Source organism: Phycodurus eques, chromosome 17 (assembly GCF_024500275.1).
Source record: "Phycodurus eques isolate BA_2022a chromosome 17, UOR_Pequ_1.1, whole genome shotgun sequence".
Lineage (NCBI taxonomy): Eukaryota > Metazoa > Chordata > Actinopteri > Syngnathiformes > Syngnathidae > Phycodurus > Phycodurus eques.
The window spans coordinates 3,947,501-3,954,764 of record NC_084541.1 but is presented as its reverse complement, the minus strand read 5'-3'; positions in this window follow the sequence as shown (position 1 = coordinate 3,954,764).

Here is a 7,264-nt window from a genome sequence, read left to right as displayed (position 1 = left end):
ACCGGCCAGAGAGGTGCAGAGTAGGTGCTATTGCATAGCCGAATGATGCCTTTTTCTAGCGTAGCGTCAAATGTTTCTTGTACCGGCTTGTAAGAGACGAGCCGAATTTAATATTGTCGCACAAATGTGGGCGGCGGATTTGTAGGGGTCGTAATGCAGACCATGTGCATGTCAGTTAGGCCGCAGTCTAATGAGTCTTGAACGAACGAAGCGGCGTGTTTGATTCGCACTTCCCGCAAACGCTGTCGGAACGCAGGGCGTCAGCATCCGCTTGGACTTGGTCCATGTGAGTTTCGAAGTCGGGATAAGGGGGCGGGAGACTATCACACAGTCTTACCGGCGTCGGCGAGGTGATTTGCGAGGAGTGTACCTGGCTGCAGACCAACACCTGGTGATCCATACACTCAGTACAATTCCAACGACACCCGAAAGCGCATCTCCCGTGGTCAGTGGTCCCCTTCCATATAGTGTACAGTCAGTGAGGCCCACTGTCCTTTATCACAGTCCATGAACAAGTCCCAGAGTACAGGTTGTACAAGCAGGACCTCAAACAGCTCTAGAACACCCCTGTAAAAACAAAAACATCTGCCAGTATTTTGCAACAAAATCAAATTCAATACAATAAATTGCCAAACGAATTTATAACAATACATTATATGGATGGCAGTCATGTCCACAGTCATGAAGTAAAAGCAACACTTGGATGCTATCTCCTATTTATCATTAAGCTGGCATCCCCAGCTATCAGATAATATTATACACTTGGAGATCGGAAAGAACTAGTCATTTCACGATCACTATCAGTTATCACCCACATAATAACACTGTGGTATTATTATTAATGGCATGGTGTGTTCCAACAACAGGGCGATCACACTCCTCAGCCTCCCTGGTAAGGTCTATTCAGGGGTGCTGGAGAGGTGGGTCCATCGGGAAGTCGAATCTCAGATTCAGGAGGAGCAGTCTGGCCATGGAACAGTGGCAGGGTTCAGCAGTCTGGCCATGGAACAGTGGCAGGGTTCTTGAGGGTGCATGGGAGTTCGCTCAACCAGTCGACATGTGTTTTGTGGACTTGGAGAAGGCGTTCAACTGTGTCCCTTGGGGAGTTTTGTGGGAGGGGGGTGCTTCAGGAGTACGGTAACCCCCTGATACGGGCTGTCCGGTCCCTGTACGACCGGTGTCAGAGTTTGGTCCGCATTGCTGGCAGTAAGTCGAACTCGTATCCGGTGAGGGTTGGACTCCGCCAAGGCTGACCTTTGTCACCGATTACGTTCATAACTTTTATGGACAGAATTTCTAGGCGCAGCCGAGGCATAGAGGGGGTCCGGTTTGGTGACCTCAGTATTGCATCCCTGATTTTTGCAAATTATTTGGTTCTGTTGGCTTCATCAAGCCGTGATCTCCAACTCTCACTGGAGCGGTTTGCAGCAGTGTGTGAAGCGGCTGGGATGAAAATTAGCACTTTCAAATCTGAGCCCACGGTCTTCAGTCAGAAAAGGGTGGAGTGCCCTCGGGATGAGATCCTGCCCCAAGTGGAGGAGTTCAAATATCTTGGGGTCTTGTTCATGAGTGAGGGAAGAATGGAACAGGAGATCGACAGGCGGATTGGTGCAGCGTCTGCACTGATCCAGACTTTGTATCAGTCTGTTGTGGTGAAGAAGGAGCTAAGCCGAAAGGCGAAGCTATCAATTTACCCGTCAATCTACGTTTGTACCCTCACCTATGGTCACGAGCTGTGGGTTGTGACCGAAAGAACAAGATCCCGGATACAAGTGGCCAAAATGAGTTTCCTCCACAGGGTGTCCGGGCTCTCCCTTAGAGATAGGGTGAGAAGCTCGGTCATCAGGAAGGAGCTCAGAGTAGAGCCACTGCTCCTCCGCATTGAGAGGAGTCAGATGAGGTGGCTCGGGCATCTGAATAGGATGCCTCCCGGGCGCCTCCCTGGTGAAGTGTTCTAGGCACACCGCACCGGGAGGAGACACCAGGGACGACCCAGGACATGCTGGAGAGACTATGTGTCTCGGCTGGCCTGGGAACGCCTCGGGATCCCCTCGGAAGAGCTGGAGGAAGTGGCTGGGGAGAGGGAAGTCTGGGCTTCCCTGCTGAGGCTGCTGCCCCCATGTGCCGACCTCAGATAAGTGGAGGAAAATGGATGAATGGATAGATTCATTCCCTTTTAATAAAGGCAATACTTTGTCTCTTGGCATCACAACACCGACCCACCTAAAAATCATAACCTTCGCAAAAGTAAGCAGCAATGTGCAGAGGGAGCCTATCCCAGCTGACTCTGGGCGAGAGGCGGAGTACACCCTGAACTGGTCGCCAGCCAATCGCAGGGCACATACAAACAAACAACCATTCGCACTCACATTCACACCTATGGGCAATTTAGAGTCTTAATTTACCTACCATGCATGTTTTGGGGATGTGGGAGGAAACTGGAGTACCCGGAGAAAACCCACGCAAGCACGGGGAGAACATGCAAACTCCACACAGACGTGGCCGGATTTAAACCCGGGTCCTCAGAACTATGAGGCAGATGTGCTAACCAGTCACCCACCGTGCAGCCATTGCACAATCAGTTAAGATAATTTAGGATATTGAAATACTACTTAATTTAGGACTTCTGAGTATGGCCTAGTGCATTTAGGAGAGTAATCAAACAAACCATCTTTTCTTTGTATTTCTACATCATTAGGCCATTTGTTTATTTATGAAGGCTATACCGCTCTCTTCAGACAATAACGTCCTTGTTTTAACAACAGGGGTTTGTGCCTTCAAAGAAGTCTGTTTTATATCATAGGAGATAACGAGTAACATTTTCGAGGCAGATCAGACTTTTTGACACCATCATGCGTGCGGTTAATTCATGGACAAGAGAGCCACCTTATGGCCAGCAGAAAACACCATATATGGTCATGGGAAGTGCCCACAGTCCGGTTAAACCCAGGGGCAGGGTTAATAGTCAGACCTTTATATACTGGTGATCAAGAATTTTGGGGGACTTTTTTCTCATCTGACTTTGAAAGCAGCTGTTTTGACATGTAGGCAATTGAATAAATCTAATTAGCCCACAGTGTATTGAAGTCTTAATTTGTTCCTGCCCAAGGGAAGCCGATGTTCACCCAGGGGACTAGTGGCGTAGACTTACATGCAAAAAAAAAACACCTCAATTGTCGTCACGATCCGCTTCTTTGCCATGGTTCCCTGCAACGGCGCTGTGGGGGCTGCTTCAGATTTCCGGCCGGCAATAAGGTGAGCATTTTCTTACGGTTTCAATTTGGCAGCCGCATGGTGTGGTCGGAGTGGGGTCTGTCTGTCAATCTGCAATGTTTGAATTGTTTGACTAAATTTGGTATTATTTAAATTTAATGGCTCTGTGTTGTTAAGAAATGGAAAGTAAACAAAGAAAACAAGGATGAATACACAAAAAGGTGGGTGCAGAGGTGGAAGCGTGGTTGTGCAATTGGACGGCGCCGGTTCGACTTTGATTGCTCAGTAAATTGGAAAATAGACCTGCATGGGAATTGAGAACCTTAAACTATTTAAAGTAGGATACTGTTATTGTGTGGAGTTTGCATGTTCTCCCCGTGCCTGGGTGGGTTTACTCGCTCCGGTTTCCTCCCACATCCCAAAAACATGCGTGGTAGGTTGATTGAGGACTCTAAATTGACCGTAGGTGTGAATGTGAGTGCGAATGGTTGTTTGTTTCTACGTGCTCTGCGATTGGATGGCGACCAGTTCAGTGTGTACCCCGCCTCCCGCCCGAAGATAGCTGGGATAGGCTCCAGCAGCGTGCGACCCTAGTGAAGATAAGCGGGAAAGAAAATGGATGGATGAATATTTATAGAGAGTAACGAACACGCCCTATGAAGCACTGTTGTCAACTGGAACCCCCAAGAACTGATACCCTTTTTCTTTCCTGCCTTCAGACACTCAATGAGCCAGTCTGTTTGCATAAGCAAAACAAATTTATTTATATAGCGCATTTCATACACAAGGTAACGCACTGTGCTTTACATGAACATTTGACATTTAAAAACAAAGAAAATAGACAGCTTATAAAGATTTAAAAGAAAGAGAGAAAAATAAAAGTACAATTAAAACAACGTATAGTGCAAGAAATCTCATTTAAAAGTCGAAATGTAATATGCTGTGACCTCTTTGTTCTGGTCAGAACCCGAACTGCAGAATTCTGAATGAGCTGCTGCTCTTTTTGGGGAGCCCAGTCAGAAGACCATTATAATAGTTAAGTCTACTTGAGATAGAAGCATGGATGAGCTTCTCCTGGTCTGCTTGGCACATGCAAGCCTTCACTCTGAATATGTTCTTCAGATGGTAGAAGGCAGTTTTAGTAATTGTTTTGATATGATTTTTAAAGACAGTGACTCCAGGTTTTTACTAACAGCAATCCTCTTTTCTTTCTTGCCAAAAACAATTATGTCAGTTTTATTGTGGTTTAAATGAAGGACATTTGGGCTCTTCCAGTTATTTATCTGTATTAGACAGTGACACAACATCTCAATTGAACTGTAGTCATCTGGAGACACTGCTATATATAACTGTGTGTCATCTGCATTGCTATGATAGTCAAAATTAAAGTTCTGAAGAATTTGACACAAGGGTAGCATATACAGTCCGAACAGGAGGGTTCCAAGAACTGACCCATAGGTCATTGCCATTCTATGAGATTGAACACTTCCAATGGTCACAAAATAACTCCTTTCCTCCGGACACAGGAAACCTGGTTTTCTTATCAACTGGGCCATAAACTAGTCATCAACCCTCCCCCAGCCATTTTTGCTGGTTCCTCCAACAGAGACCTTTTTTCTGCGAACTGATAGACTCACCAAAAATTTGGGAAAGCCTCTTTTCAAATGTGATAGTTTTGGAGAGTTTACAACCATGGATTTATTAGTCAGACAGGCCACAAAAGGAACAAGAACTTGTGTACCTTTGCAGAGCTCAAGTGAAGTGCAATGGACCACCTGGGATCATTATTGGAGCGAGGGCGACACCCACTGGCGTTTAAGAGTCACTGCAAGCTTTTTGTCAGTACATACGGTTTTACCGTAGTCAATGTCTGTTTTGATATTTTACGGAATTTGCACGAATGTTCGAAGTGTATATCGTGATGCCAATGTCACTAATGACTGTTTCTTTCAGGTCTGCTGCCAAATCTGTTTGTCAACCGAATAAGATGACTGTGTTTACCTCTGATAACACGGAAATGCTACATAATGCACATTGTGTTCTTAGCCACCAAATAAGGTTGAAACACTCATTGCCATAGATTAACCATGGTGTGTGAGACAATTCAAACGCTGGGAATAGATTTCTTTAGATCCACTGGTTTTAGCCCACAGAAAATTCTGGAGTGAAATTCCATTTGAGAGGCGTGGTCTTTCTTTTCCGCTCTTGCCTTTGGAGGCAGCCCCTTGTTCCTTGGCACAAAAGGCCGGCGCCTTTTGTTCTCTATGCTTTCTTGTTCTCCTACTCCACTGAAGACACTGGCTCCCAGCCGGGAAGCCCCACCCCTCACCACGAGGCGTGGGAGGCGCACCAAAAGAGGCTGTGCCTGGCCGAACATTCCATGCCGACCCCAGAGTTATTCTGACAGCTCCCTGACAGAGGAATCCGGCAGGAAGGATTTGCGGCACAAGTTTTCTCTGAGCACGTCATGTAAAACGTCACCATAGCGCTTCAGCCACCCGACTCTTTTTCTTTTTCCTTCTTTTTCTTCAAATCAACCTGTCGGTTGTATATATATATATATATATATATATATATATATATATATATCCATATATATATCCATCCATCCATCCATTTTCTGAGCCGCTTCTCCTCACTAGGGTCGCGGGCACGCTGGAGCCTATCCCAGCTATCATCGGGCAGGAGGCGGGGGTACACCTTGAACTGGTTGCCAGCCAATCGCAGGGCACATACAAACATACAAACAAACAACCATTCACTCTCACTTTCACACCTATGGGCAATTTAGAGTTGTCAATGAACCTACCATGCATGTTTTTGGGATGTGGGAGAAAACCCACGCAGGCATGGGGAGAACATGCAAACTCCACACAGGCAGGGCCGGGGATTCAACCCGGGTCCTCAGAACTGTGAGGTTGACGCTCTAACCAGTCGGCCGCCGTGCCCTATATATATATATATATATATATATATATATATATATATATATATATATATATATATATATATATATATATATATATATATAGTGTGTATATAGAAATACATACATACATACATACATGATATACTATAATATAAATGGAGGTGTGTGCAAACCGGCGATGTAGGTGCCTAGGTTGGATTGCGGCTTTCTTCTTCCAGGTGAGCGTCCATGCGCGCTGGTAGGCAGCCTGTGAGCCACCTTTAGTGACTGAGATTTTTTCCATTGGAAAATGTTTTGATGTTGTACTAAGGAGGCTGTTAACTTTGCGTGGGTATTTTTGTGGAGCCGTGGATGTGATTTGACACTGTTAGGCCCTGGTCGGAGAGGGGCTACAACCTAAGTTCGAGCGCTCTGGGGGTCCAAGTGCGCATATTACTGCCTGAATGCTGCATAGTTTACCTGGAATAAAAGTGATGGTGATGGTTATAATACTGTAAGTGGATAAATGTATTTTTGTATGATACGAGTGGATCACGTGATATGTATGTGTGTGCAATTGTGTGTGCGCGCAAAGGAGATTGTGGATGGAGCCGTGTAAGTATTTTAACCTAATTGGAATGAGTGTTCAAATGTGTGTGGCACTGGTATGGAATGAGTGTTCAAATGTGTGTGGCACTGGTAGGGAGTGTGTAATAAAGTGACCTCCCAGTCAGTTCAACTGGATATTCAGCAAAGTGCGATAGGGCTTTTCTTGTTAACAGTAAATGGGTCTTTACTCTGATGTGTACACACTTGTGCACAGTGGCCATCAGAAAGAGAGAGAGAGAGAGAGAGAGAGAGAGAGAGAAAGAGACAGACACACAGACAGACAGAGAGAGAGAAAAAGAGACAGAGAGAGAGGCATGTGATGTTAGTTTGGTCGTTTTATTTCATGAATTTTGATTCGAAACCTTTTGGTTTGGGCTAGTTTCCTCTGAAACATTTTGGCGGCCGAAATTTCGGTGTATTACTAAAGAAAAAGATTTTAAAAATGAGACCAAACAGTCAGATTTTCACATTCTAATTTTAAGCTCTGATCAACAATTTGGAAAAAAATCCTAAACGTGGGACTGAATTGTATTT